At 33.7% G+C, this 15,568-nt stretch overlaps 2 non-coding genes across 2 annotated transcripts; both read right to left on the bottom strand.

Moving 5' to 3' along the window:
- Positions 1-348: 348 nt before the first annotated feature.
- Positions 349-420, bottom strand: TRNAW-CCA (transfer RNA tryptophan (anticodon CCA)). Its single transcript has one exon. It is a non-coding gene; the product is annotated as a tRNA-Trp (tRNA).
- Positions 421-3,607: 3,187 nt separating this feature from the next.
- On the bottom strand, positions 3,608-3,679 carry TRNAW-CCA (transfer RNA tryptophan (anticodon CCA)). Its single transcript has one exon. It is a non-coding gene; the product is annotated as a tRNA-Trp (tRNA).
- Between the last annotated feature and the right edge of the window lie 11,889 nt (positions 3,680-15,568).

Genomic DNA, 15,568 nt, shown 5'->3' with positions numbered 1-15,568 from the left:
ATATATATATATATATATATATATATATATATATATTTGTATATATATATATATATATATGTAATTAGATTTCTCGTGCTGTTATGTGGCAGCCCCACTGTCGACTTGCCAATCCTACATCGGCTACTTTCATTCGCCAACGGATTTTCTGGTTTCTGATTCGATCCCTTAAATAAATCCTGAACAAAGCTCTCTCCATGATAACATATGTCGTAGTGTATCCTAGTCGTAGTCTCAATGTAATGTTATGGGCGAAATCTTTAACAATTTACAATAAATTTTAAAATATTTTGCATAGTAAAATAAAAAGTAGACATGAAAATCTTTTTAAAAGTTAGAAATAAAATATGACCCCGACGTGATTTGAACACGCAACCTTCTGAACTGGAGTCAGACGCGCTACCGTTGCGCCACGGAGTCGTTGTGTAAACGACTTGTTTGTACGTATCACATTCATTGCGCTATCGTTAAAATTTAAAAGTAAAAGTGTAACTTTTCGTATAAATATAATAATGAATCTATATGTTATCTATATGTTTATCCATTGAGTTATATTCAAACGTATTTATGAAAATAAAATTCGTCACAATTTCGTGATAAATATCGGAGAGAAAGTGGTTTTGCTGAGTAAACTAAAAGCAGAGCTACTATTTTAAAGAGGTTACTTTTAATGATAAAAAGATAAAGATAAAATGAGTTTATTCAACATTTGTTATTGGCTAATGGCTTATTGATCGACAATTTATTATCAGTTTATTTTTTCATCTATTTTATTTTTGACTCTACTCTGCTTTGCAAGGTGTTATTATACTCGTGGAGAATAAGCTGGAAAATATAAAATAAAAAAATATACATATACACTTTATCAGATATAGCCTAAATGAAATCAACATAATTAAGCGACATCATTCTTCTATTGTAAATCCTAGTTATGCTAGTATTTTAGGCAAGTAGTGAGGTAATTCAGTATCTATACGTACATATATACTCAGACATATACTAAATTAAATCAAAAATAATCAGGCGACATCACTGCCGACATCATCAACAAATGATTGGAGTCAACTGATGCAAGTTGTTGTATTGTTCATGTGATTACATGTAATAAATTCAACTTACTATTTCCTGGAAAATAAATATAACTAAAGATCGCATAAACAAGACAAAAAGGCACTACGACCTAGTTAACAAAATAACTAAGAATAAATTCGTAGTTAATTTGTATGCAAAGGCTGTAGGAGATACTTAACAGTGAAATCTATTAATAAAAAATTAATAAATCTATTTAATCTGGTAAAGAATTTAAGCCTATCAATAGGAAAAATTAGCTAATTTTTGTAACATGCTTTCAAAGCAGCATTGGTGGAATCATTCAAAATTTGATACAGAAAAGTGTCAAGAAGGTCATTACACGCCGATACTTTGCTAGGAGACATCCTTGAACTCACTATGCAAATCGCCTAACATGGCACTCTGACAATATCTTTACAACATAATGGTTCGGTACACGTACATTGAATTAAATCCATAGAATGTAAAACAGTTGCTTCTCTTTTAGAGAGATTATAATTTGGTGCTATTTCTGTATTAAATCGTTAAATAATTTGGGTTGATACTTTGCTTAAATATATACTATTAAATAAAAATAAACATAGCCAAATACAGTAATACATAAGATATATTTTGTTAGGAAGTTTTTATTATAAGACACCGTAGAGACAGTTTGAAAGTGGTAGAGTGGTATTTTTGCTGTTGAGCTATGTTTTTTTAGTCGCCACTACAACCGTAGAACATCAACTGGCAGACATAGGCTTTTCCATTCAGCGTCTTTCGACGACCTTAAGAGCGTACCACATTTTTTTAATTTCACGCTTTCATGCTTCTACCTTCAATTGGCATAGACTTTTTATAAGTTATAATTTTTTTCCAGTTTTCTTTTTATTAAATTTTTATTAATTTTAGACCCTTAAGCTCAATTTTATTATTTTACATTACATCATCCTTTGGTCTATTTTTAATTTCTTATTACTATGTATTTATGACGGGAGTAGGGGGGGACTTTGGAGGGCGGAACCACGAGGTACTAGAGCGAAAGGCAGACCTAATGCCGGATGGCTTGACGAGATCGTGGCTACGGCATGTCACGGGCGGTTCCAAGTTGCCAAGGATAGAGTAAAATGGAAAGCTGTTGAGGAGGCTTTTACCCTGAGAGGGTCTATACAAATTCAATACCAAATCATCAAAGTATTATTTAAAATTGCTAATTTTCAAGTCATTTGTATGGAATGAAATATGGCTTTATTATTATCATTAAGTATTTATGATAACTTATGCATTAATTGTCCTTTTTCCTTTGCTGCTTTCAACTCTGTTGTAGAAAGCCATAAGGCTTTTATATCCACTTTATTTTTTATACTAATTTAAACTATATTTATAAAGTACAATTTATTTATGTGCCATATTTTCCAACACATTTGATTCGATCTTGTAGATAAATTCCGAGTATTATTATTAGATTAAAAATGATAATAAATTAAGATGAATATATATTTTTTAAAATTTTTACAGCATTAATATATTTGTTATAATAAAAATATTACAAAAGTTACCCAATCGTCCATTACCGCGTGCGACTCGGATTTGAAAGAAGCGTGTAAAATATAATACAAAGTCAAGTAAAATATAAGACAAAGTAAGTAGATTGTTGTATTTTTAAAATGATATTTCTTTATCCCGCTACGAAATATATTCCCATTTACTATTGATATATTCCGTCTTCTACAAGGTTAACGGACTGTTTGATACAATCAATCGGTCGTAAATAGTTTGAAACAAAAGAAATTCAGTGCACAAAGGGTTCACGGGTTTTCATACTGAATATAAATGAAGATTTATTTTTTGTACGTTCGTTTATAATATTTTTTTTGTTTATATTAAAATGCAAAGTGGGCAGTACACTCTTTACCGTCCCCCTATAGGGGTCCCACAAATTACCAAAAAATTTTAAGGATATGCTGTTTAAGACTCGTTACAACATCGGCTTTTAAACATATTGCCTAATTTGTCGCGTAACTTATATAAAAACAATAGACAACACGGACTCTATTACGGTTTCGAAGCCTTTTGCCGCTTCAATCGCCTAAGTTAACTTTTAAGTTATTTTGTATATGTTAGTGGGACTGGAAAGTAATGTCGATTTCTTAAGTTGAATTCACACGACAACATTTTTACCAAGTTTTTATTTCTAATCAACAATATATTCACCATCGTTATCGACAACCTTTTGCCATCTAGTATACAAATTACCAATACCGGAGCGGTAAAATTGTATCGGTTTTTCTGTAAAATATATATTTTTGTGGAGTTTCTTCCTGCTTATTCTCTGCAACTGCAACACTTTGCGAAGCAGAGTAGAGTCAAATAAGAAAATATGTTAAAAAATTGGTTGTCGATCAAAAATAGGTCTGTTAAAAGTTCCAATACTGAATTAATGCATTTTATCTTTATCTATTAATTAATTAAATTAAATTTAACTTAATAATTAAAATGAATTAAATTTATTTTATTTTAAAAATGTATGCAAAAGATATGCACAAAAACAACGGTTTGACCCCGACGTGATTTGAACACGCAACCTTCTGATCTGGAGTCAGACGCGCTACCGTTGCGCCACGGAGTCGTTGGTGGAGTATCTGAAAAAAGATTTTGGTTGGTTCCAAGGTCGAATAGCCAAAATTATATATCATTTTATACTATTTATTAATTAATAAATTTGATACGTGTTAATGTAAATAAGTGATTCACAAAGTGTTCTATATCGACCCTTAGGGGTTTATGACAACCTACAAGGGGTCTACGTCAGCGAAAAAAAAATTGGGGGTCCATGAAATGAAAATGGGGGTCCACGATAGTGGATCTCAACACATATACTGATAGTACCTATTTACTTACATACATCATAGTATCTTATAATATCAAAACAGATCGAATTGACACCAAATGTTGATAATTTATTATTAAAGCATCAGGTTTATCCTTCTCACTAAAAATATTGACTTATTGCTTATGTTATTTTATTTATAGTTTATTTAATATTACGTATATTTTACACAACACAAAATTTTATTTTGAGTATTTTTAATTTAAATCAAATTAATAAATGTATAAATTAACACGTGTTTTTACTTTAAGTTTTTAACACTAAGCTTCACTATAGTTAGAAATTTACAGGAAATCAATATCAGGTAAGTAGGGGGTCTACCCAACACGGAAAAACATGGCAAGGGGTCTACGACACAAAAAAGTTTGGGGAACTCTGATGTAAATGCATGTTTGTATGTATAGTTATTTGTTTTATTCTTAATTGTGCATAAAGACAGACGAAAAGAAAATAAATGAAAGGTGATGGAACGAAGAACACGGCCTGGCAAGTGTACAGTAGCGAAGAACGTTTACCTACAAAGTAGGGAAGAGTGCATGATAATGTTACAGGAAGATATTGGGCACATGCTACTTCAAACCTGTCTTGTTGTAAATATAAGGGAGAGACCTACGTTCAGTAGTGGACGTGGCTGAAATGATGGCTATGAGATCAAGGCAGGTGAGTGGTGATAACCTTGGTGATCGAGGAAAAAACAGAATTGTCATCTAGTGATAGGAATTGAAAATCTGATCTAAATAAATACACGAAATTATAAAACATAATACTGTGATCAAAAAGTAAGGTGAATTTGTTTATAAACTGCAAATTGTTTATTTATTCTCCAAAAACAAATATGTTTTCTAGAAAATAATCCTCGTCAAATAAAACCCGTTTTTGACAACGTTTTTTATCTTCTCTAAACAGGCGGAATAGTCTTTTCCCGGTACAGCCTTCAAGATCTTCTTCGATTCTGTTTTTCGTTTCAAAACGGCCTCGCCGTATTAACCTTTTGAGTTTGCTGAATAGCCAAAAGTCACACGGAGCAAAATCAGGTGAATACGGTGGTTGGTGGACGGTGTGTGTCGAGTTTTTGTCAAAAAAGTCGCGAAGAACTAATACGGTATGACATCGACCTATCGAGACTTGACACGCTTGAAACATAAAACATGTTTCAAAATGGTTCGAGCTGAACCAAATGATATTCGAACACTATCAATCAGGTCCCTAATAGACGATTTTCCAGCACCAAAAAGTTTGTGTTCTTTGAATTTTTTTGACGACGGTTTTTTATGACAATTTCACTTTATCACAGTATATATCATAAAAATAACTACATAGTTAAAACACATTGTATTTATTCGATGACGAGTATGTTAAATATAACATATAAAAGCGACAAATGGTGAAGCCATATTGTTTTTTAAAAAAAATAATATTTGACCTTTCTTTTTGACACTAGTAACATGTTCCACAAGCGTGCAAGCTAAAAGATAAACAAAATATTTTGTATTTTGTAATAATAAACAATTTTTTTTTAAATTATAATGTTCATTGAAACTTTTGGAAAGAAATTTCGGTCGAAGAATCTTCCTGGATTACTAATTCATTTCCATTATTTATTTTTCGCTTATGATATTTTATAATTTCATAATTAAGATAATTTATTGAATGTTTACCCTAATTAAATCTCTACGTTCTGTAGGGTTATTAATGCTTCTGTTGTTAGAAAATAAGCTTCATCTCAGGGAAGGTAAGGGAGATAATAACAGTAATATTTCAAATTATAAAACGCAATTAAAATAGACCCTTTGTACTTTACGTTTAGAAAATATAATTCCTCATTTCAGCCCATAGACGTCAATGACAAGGAATAAGCCTACTTCAAAGATATCTCTGGGGAATACATCATAATCGCCACGCTTGGAAGGTTGGCGATCGTGATATGGTATTATGATAGGCAGAGAACGCTACTGCCCATCCTCAGGAAACTTCTTTGAAGGTAGTGGTAACTGAACATCATTAATGCAAGAAAGTAAATTATTTAAGATTTTATACCGGAAAACAAACTCGCGTTTTAGTGCTCTACCGCTCGGGTAACACTATTCACGAAAAATATTCCTAAACGGATGTATTATGTATTTAGGTATTTCAAAAGATTTTCTACGGCCATAACATATATAAATAAATGTAAAATTGCAGAAGGTGTGGCGAAGAACGAAAATATATAATAACAAAGTGAAAATATACCGCTAGAATGAAAGATAATATGAAGAACGAAAGAGAGAAAAAAAGTATGACGATGAAAATAAATTATGACGGATGAGAGAGAGAGAGAGAGAAAGAGAGAAGGAGAAGGAGAAAATAATAAAACAATAAAAAAATTATTGTAAAGTATATCCCTGTCCCAACAATAAGATCGAGAGGTCCTTAAAAAACGGGTACCATAAAAAAGAAAAAAAAAATGGATGGAATACGTTTTACAGTGATCACTTTTTTATTCGTGAAGTATATGCATTAATTTTGCGATCGATACATACTGGCCGATGCAGCTGCTACACAACTATATAAATGTGCAGCGCGTGGACTAACAAACGGGCGAAGCTCAAAGGTTACACGTTCAAAACGAACTGTCACATGCAAAAAGTTTCAACAGTTGTTATATACATTTTTTGCCTTTTTTGTTTACTACAGAACCTTATACAAAGTGTTAAGAATATCTATAATAATGTTAAGAATCGGTAAGGTCGTTTTAAGATTCATCAAATGATTGAAACAAGAATTAATGTTTAAATAATTATAAAATTTAATTTCAAACGAGATATACGCTGGCACATCTGAATGAAATAACAGACGAGATTGCTTAAATAATTAATTAAAAATGTTTTTTTTTATTTTCTACGTAGCGTAAAGAACTTGGTACACATCACTGATTTACTTTACTTACTCAAATACAAGTTGGTGATTGAAAAAAATAGATTTCATTTAAGTAAGCAAATTTTATACGTATTTTTACTATATGTAAAAATACGTATAAAAATTTTCATGAAAAAAAAAACATGTATATCTATGTGTCGTCATACCATGTCTACTCCAGGGGTAAATATGTTAACACGTTCACTGCGGCTTGAGGTCGATTCAGCCTCATGGTAGACTTTGCACTGGTGCGGCGCGTAAAACTCGTGTTTTCTCTCTAGTGCGGCGGCTGTTTACACTCAACCGTATGAGGTATGACAAAAACAAATATAGCTTTCTTTATGTCTGTGAAGCATTGACTCAGTATTGTAAAAAATATTGATGAACATGAGGCAGAAAAGGCCTCAACCGCACTACTAGGAAGTTCAGCTTGAGGCTGATTCGACCTCAGCCGCACCAGCTGAAAGTTCTTCAAAATTGGGCCCGCAGTGAACGTGTTAAGATTCTAATGATGAGAAATTTTATTGAATTGTTTCGCACTGGGTAAGAACGAATTCCTGCAGTTAGAAGCTTCAAAGAGTATTTTTAAAATAATTGTAGATACTCACACACAAGCCGATAAACTAGTTTTTATTAGCCAAGGATTCGGTACAGAGGGATGTTCAACGACGCTCACCATCCATGAGGCTCTGAGACTAAAGAGAGAGGCAGCCTTCGTTGTTTGTCAAACAACAGACCAAGGTTCATCATTGTTAGTTGAACGACAGATATCCTCAGGATATATAACAGTGTCCATCATTCGGCAGTAGCAATATCACACGCACACGAACTACATATTACGCAGACGAGACTTAAGATACGATCGCAAGATTACTCGATGTGGCGAATACGGCAACCGCCGCACAGACGCTAACGCACGTCCTGAGGATGCCAATATGGAGTAGATACGAAGAAGTGGTGCAATCTGCAATTTTAAATTTTGAACATTATTATGGCATCACTAAAAATAAACAAAACAACAATGAGTTTAAAATGATAATAATAATAATCAGTTTACTTCAAATTACTTTTAAATAGTTTACGATTTAAGTTTAATAGATTTAGTAAGGCTTTACCATGCAAAAGCGTCAGAATTTTTTTTTCTGAAATGTCAAATGTTATTATAAAAACAAAGGTATGGATATTAATGTCCGCGGAAAATATATTTTAATAATAAAAAAAACAATAATTGTGGAAACCGATGTAAATGTAAACTCCATTTTTTTGTTTTAAAATATAATATTTTTTGTTAGCTAAACTGTGCGTGGTATATTGAATTTTCGCTTATTTCTTTCAATGTTAGGAACTAGTACGTTTCATTTGTTCAAGATTTCTTATATTTAACCTGAACATTGTGGCTCTATTATGCGGCAAAAATAGATAGGCTTTATAAAATCTATCACATGTTAAATAAAAATGAGTGTGGTGAAAGAATCCACCTATAAAATCCCAGCTCCTGAATCTGACGTAGTGACAGATATATTGTGAATATAACAATATGCTACGCCGTAGCCTGCGTAGCCTTCGTAGCCTATAACCTCAGTTAATCTCCCGCCGCCGTTAAGTTCCCGTAGCATGGGCGCAGGCAACGATTGCGAAGGGATCATAAAACAGCTTAACGGCTGCTACGCCGGCGCGCAATCTGCGCCGATAGATTTATCGTCGCTGGGGTCCGGGAGCTTATTTCTACAGCTACAGCCTCTAAATCATACCTACGAGAGTTCTGTGGGGTTGCAGTGCTTTCGGTTTGCTTAGAGTTAGATTATAAATACGATTCATTTGCTTGTTTCCTTTTGTTTGATGGAATAAGATATGTGTGACTTCTTAGACTTGGTTTATTATACTTCTACTTATATTTATAAATTAAATAACATATTAAGTGGATTATATCGCTCATTATGTTTTTACATGTTCCTTACCTATCCAATTACTTTGCCGTACCAAGACCTCAAGACATCCTTAGCTTGTACAACATTCATTATTTTAGCTGAAGGATATTCTTAGCTATCCATAGTCCTTTGTATAGATTTCCAATGGGACCCGGAAGTGACCTGCATACAACGTCCCTCTCATTGAGGATGGACATCCTATTTAACGCTTGTTGATCCGTAATCCACTCCAAAACCTTAAGGCTCCAGAGACTATCTGTTCTGCGTCTTTTTTGGCCTACCCACTGCAACAGAGCATTCTTACTCAAACGCTACAATTACCACTCAAACGACCTGTAGTCAAAAATACTATATGCCTCCGTGCTGAATTTCTCAGAAGTTTAAGTCGACTAAGAGTGCCACAAAACTGTAAGTGAATCTGATCTGTTAAAATTAAAATGCATAAAATATATAACTTCGTTTCTCTTTCGCAGAGATTTTCTTCTAGTTGTATAAAGCAGCTTAATGCTATTGTTCTGTAAAGTTCTTAGGGAGCGACCGCAAAAGTTAAGTCGCGAGAAACATCTAACTTAGTTGTAGAATAAATGGGTACGTTTTGGTAGTTGCAAGAATTAAATGTCGCTTGTTATTTTCTATTAACTTTTATTATTGTACTTTACTATAATATACCTGTTGCCCAGTTTTTATAATTTCACTTTTGTCTGGAATCTTCTAGAAATTTTAAACAACTATAACCAAGCTTCCAAAGTGAAGATCGAACACGGACTCCCGCAACGTTGGTGTAGTTTTTCACCATTAGCTGACTGTCAAAATTCGGCAGACCCTAAAAAATTATTTTGAATTGTTGTATAAAATATATTACAACAGAAATTCCAAAAACAAAAACTGAAGTGGTTTCGTTAAGATATGTTACCGTGCATCTTACATATGCATGTCCCAAAATAGTGGTAGCCTTGCGTTAGAGGACCGAGACTTGCGATCATATGTCGTGGGTTCGATTACCCGGGTATACTGTATATACTGAGATATGTATGATTCACACTTTATGCATCAATTATACAGGATTGCCACTGCTCACGTTTCCAGAGAATGGGCAGCAGAATCCTGGGTTTAATTTTGTATAATACCAAAAGATAAGTGACGCTGTCTTCATTCAAAAGCTCATTTTAGAAAGCTCTACGAGATGTTTTTGTAAATACAGACGACAATTCTTTAATACTAATTTCAAATTTAATTTTTATATTTAATTAATGACGGAAAAATCTAATGTTATACAGGTGATTGGCTATAAGTGATATAGTTTTAGGAGCTGAATGTGTAACTCATTTACAAAAAAGCTTTTTCCAACAACCCTGTATAAATTAAACTCTCTGAAATGTGTTACAATATTTTATTTTTTGTATAGAAATGGGATAGGCCAGTGACATCTGGCAGTACAGCGTCTGCCGTAAAAATAGTAATAATAATTGTTTTTATTGGTTTAAAGCATTCTAATGCTCATCTCAATTCAAGGGATGACGTGGTCTACGATGCTACATGATTGCCTAGAAGAAACCTATTCAATATTGTCTTGAAGACTCCCAGTTTACAGTTACTTGAAAACAACGACGCCCTTAGGTAGTTCCATTAATAGACTGTTTACACTATAAAAGTATTAGCGAAACGCTTGGGGCGGGCGGAAGGTGTTTCAACCCTGTACGGATGTCGTAAATGATAAAAAAAGGAGATGAGGAATTCATTTCAAAGTAAGAAAAGGACCATTATTTAGCCACTTCTGCACAAGCAGTGGTAGTCGTGCAATAAAATGCACCGCCCGCCAGCCCGCTGATAAATGCGATATCACAGAGACTCTGTGTTTGGCACTAATCAGTGTAACATAACTCCTGAAGATGCCCCGTGGAGGGGTGAACACGTGTTGAGTAATTTGACGGTGGCGGTTGTGTGATTCGCATTGTTTGCCGCATACGCATTTATCAGCGGGTTGGCGGGCGGTGCACTTTATTGCACGACTACCACTGCATGTGCGGAAGTGGCTAAATATTGGTCCTTTTCTTACTTAGGATGTACTTCCGCGAGGTAACGCCTGATTCCATTAAAGAATTCATTTAATGTAACTCTAACGAATACGGTATCAGAACATTGTTAAAATAACTGTACTCGTATTATGTAACGTGTTTGCATGTGATCATTTTCTTTTTCAATTTGATTTTACTTCTTTATTTTATTCTTCGTGTTTTTTGACATTAGCTAGTTTTATCTGTCTTTATTAATTTATCTCTGCACCGTCTAAGCGGTTAAGTGGCAGAGAAAGCCTTCGGCATTAAGTTCGCCGGTATACATAAAATTTATGAAGTGCTTAAATAAATAAAGTGGCAATTTTTCACCGATGCTCCAAGCTATGGAGCTTTCGATTTTACTTTATATATTATGGGGTGTGACTATACATTTATTGACAAAAATGAGCTATACATCCCTTTTAAGATTTTATTCCAATCATCCTATATAAAGACGGATATCAACTCATGGTTTCCATTATTAATATATACTATAAATTTAATTAGAGTTATGAAAATGTTTTAATTAGAGTCATAAAAATATTACGTAATATCTTTTAATAAAAAAATAAGATTTCATGGCCCCACACGAAGCTCTTTGCTCGACGACGCCGGGTTTGCGGAACGTGCGCAAATTGCGCTCCGTCTGTTAAAAGCGATGCGGCTTAAGTTATTGACATATGCAGATAGAGAAACAGTTTTATTTAGCTTGCGTGCGGAAACCTGCAGACATACGTTCGGAAAGTGGTTGTGGAATTGAAAAGCGTTTATGAATTTTTTACCCTATACCTTTAGAACGTATGTGTACTTTCAAATTTTAAAATGAATTTTGTACTAGATGCAGAACGGTGGGGTTTGTTATTTACTGAGTTAATGAAAGATGTCATGTGACTGAAAATTACTAGTATAAAAGCGTATAATTAGAACCTCCTTTATAAGACCCGCGCACACCTTCACGATGGACTCTCCTGCAAATAGCGTGTACATTCAAAGGCTCTAATGGGATGAATGTTTAGCTGATTTACTGTCAATGTATCGTACACTTGTACAAAAATTAATGGCCACAGTAATAACAAATGGCTTAATGATAATATGGTAAGTAAAGGAGAAGGCAAGGAATTTCTTGGACACACACTTTTTAATATGATGGACAAACATAATCTAAAACTCTCACTAATATAAATTAAAAGTCAGGAAATTAATGACTCCGCCAAAATCCGAGCTACACGGAGACGCATAGCTAGAGTAGCAGGCGCAGTAGAACTGACCGGGGTTTTACGTCGATCACTCTAATAAGAGTGTAAGAATGAGAAGAAGAAGTATTTTTAAAATTAAAATTATTACGTATTATTATTTTTCATTTTTTGATTGCTTATTTTTCCAGCAGATTGTACCGCCAGAAATTCATTTCACTTCAATCACTTCAATTTGATAACATTTTCTATAAAATTAGACTATTTTGGCTTTCTGTTAATACTGTGATCGGAAACGGAAAATTTTTATCGAATAACTTTTGATTGACCCTGGTGATCAAGGAAAAACAGAACGGACGGTCACTAAGCGATAGGAATAGATGTAATTATGAGATACATAAATACACAAATAACTTATAATACATAATACTGTGATCCAAAATGAAGTTCAATTTGTTGATAAAATGTCAACTTTTTATTAATTCTTCCCCGTCAGATAAAACGCGCTTTTGCCAACGCTTTTTCCAGTCCTCGAAACTGTTAAAATAGTCTTTTACTGGTACAACCTACATCGCCTTGTTCGAACCGGTTTTTATCTCCTCAGTCGTGTCAAAACGACGTCCTTACATTGGCGTTTTAATTTTTCTGAATACCTAAAAGTCTCACGGAGTCAAATTAGACGAATACGGTGGTTGCGGAACGATATCAATAAAATAAAAAATGAGCGATTTTGGCATCATTCGAGACAAAACACGTGTATCATGGTAATAATTTAGTCTTTTGACAAAAAGATGCTTGGAAAATGTTATAGACAGTCCTTCCAACCTAGGAAAAAAATTACCTTCTTTCCAAATGCCTTAATTTTGGATGACAGTACACGAATCATCACTATAAATTATGCAAAGTAGATAACAATAAAAATAAATTAATAAATTCAATAAACATGCGTACAGGATTAATATATCACAAACTTGTAGATGAAACGAGTTATAATTTTGACGGTATACATTCAGATGCGGCCTGTATTTATACAATTTATTTAATTTAAAAACGCTGTCATAATACATAACTAAAGAAAAAATAATAATTATCACATATTAAAGAGTGAACACTTTATTTAGTAGATAAATGTTAAATAAATAGATTTCTAAATCGATAAAGTTGTTCTGAAGTTACGATGTGACTAACGGAAATAGGGATTCATTTTCATACATATTAAAATAGCGCAGATGTCCGTCTACCCCGTTTCGTATACCGTTATATGAGTGCACTAAATTTTATCCACAATTTTACATGAAAATCCTTTTTTCCGGTAAAAATTTAGGATTTTTCCGAGTTATAAATATTGCAGGTATCAAGCAGAGCCGTGAGCGAAGCAATCCTCGCAGCTCCGTAGCTCGCTTCCAACACTCGCCAATTTTGTAAATTTCAGTATTTTCAATTTCAGTTATTAAGAGTCACTCTAAAAAATATTTAATATAAAAATCGCCTTTAAACTTCTCGACTGCTTCTCGAAAGTAATAACAGAAAAGGTACTACCTTTTTTTAAAATAGAATCAGAAAAACGTTTAAAATTTCAAATTCGTTTCTTGGTATACGTTACAACAGACGAATTTATTCGATTTTTTTTATTCTTGTCAATTCTGGCATATATTAAATATATTATTTGTTATTTTTCAAAAAGACCTGTGCGAACTATTTATTGCATGGAAGCTCGTAATTCTTAGCGAGAAGGTTTTAGTGAACCAGGTATTTTTACGGTTACCTTAATATATATATATGTATGTTTTGTTTTGTTCGTCCGCAAAAACCTTAAAAATGTATTCAAAATCAATGATAGACTCGGTGTATTTTCGCTTCAAAAATTTTATAAATCATTCATGGTACAAGGTGTATATATTTACAATAAAATCCCACAATTAATTTCAGATCTGCAACTAGAGAGATTTGAAATGTTATTGAACGCAGTACATTATTCTATCTAAGAATACTATACTAGTGTTAATGCATGGAATTAAATGTCGATGCTCATTCAGGAAGCTAATTATTGTCGCAGAGTTTTTATAAAACTATATTTGTAAAGAGTAACTGTTGAGATTCTCGCCGGCTTTCCTCAGCAGAACTGCCTTCCAAGCCAGTGGTAGCTGCTAGTAGGTCCAACAATACCGTCGTTTTATATTGATTGCCAATTTGAAAATGCCAGTGCACTTTATTCGAAAAGACATAAAATATTTCGATTTTATTTGATAAATTTGATAAATAATAACTACATTCATACATATATAGTCTTCATTTTAAATGAATTACTATATTTTTACACCGTAACAACTTGTTCAGCGAAGGAAGAGTTGTTGTGCATCTGCAGAAATCCGACGGTCGTAGCGTATATGACCTATACCTCCTTGGTGGTACACTCCTTGAGTAGGTGTCCTTACTATGGAGAGAATATCCCGAAACAGAAAAAACACCCTGTACCTTACTCATACCTATGCTGATATATAAATTATCATTAGCCAAGGCTACGGTACAGAGGCAAGTTCAAGGATGCTCCCCATCCACGAAGCTCAGGGGCTAAAGAGCGAGGCTGTCATCGTTGTCCGATGAACAAGAGACACCCTAGGGCTATATAACAGTGTTTATGCGGTGGTACCAATAACACGTCACAAGAACTCGTGGGTGTATTACACAGACGAGACGAGATGCGATCGCAAGGTTCATCGGCGCACAGATACTGGCGCACAACCTGAGGATGGCAATATGGATTAGAGATCAGGAAGTGGTCGCACGAAACGTAATCCTAAAACCTGAAAATTTTAACACGTCATTACTGTATATGTAAAAACGACAGTAGTAAAAAAATGGAAAGTTTTCAACGTTAATGTAAAACACAGGCACGGACGCTATTGTCGGTGGAATATCGATCCTAACAAAAAACAGATTTATATAACGACTTTACCAAAGCTGCTATTGGCACCTTCAATATGACATATCTGGTTCATTGTCAATATCATTTTAACCGATAAATGGGATTTATAATTTTTTTATAACCTTCACAGGGCCATGTGTATAGCTTGTGAGTGGATATTATTAAAGTATTTTGGTTAAAAATTTAGTATCAAAATTTATTAGATGAACGCTAAAATCACATTATTACAAAATCATTCTGTTAAAAGGTCATTTAGTTTTGTTTCGATATCGCTGTTACCAAGGAAAAACTAAAATATCATGTAGTTTTTGAACCAACGAAATACGTTCATTACGTCTATATGGCTACAGCTACGATAATATGTAGAGCTACGAAAAAAGCTACGACATCGGCTACGACCGGAAAATTACACATATTTTTAATCGCTAATATCAAGCGAAAGGATGTTGAAATTAATATGCATTCAAGTTAATGGTATCCAGGGCTCCTCGCCGGCAGTCCTGTAACATATATTTAATTCAAGACGCTGCTTAAGTGAGCCTGGCTCGTAGCCAGAGGGGAGGGTGAGGGCGCGGTGGAGTGGGGTTGGTGGTGGTTAGGAATCTGCTATTATCTGGGGCGGTGGTGAATCC

The sequence above is a fragment of the Battus philenor genome, unplaced genomic scaffold (genome assembly GCF_028537555.1).
Source record: "Battus philenor isolate CCGP_79_NKW_IND1 unplaced genomic scaffold, ilBatPhil1.0.hap1 SCAF_2, whole genome shotgun sequence".
Taxonomy (NCBI): domain Eukaryota; kingdom Metazoa; phylum Arthropoda; class Insecta; order Lepidoptera; family Papilionidae; genus Battus; species Battus philenor.
This window is presented reverse-complemented; position numbering and strand designations above follow the sequence as displayed.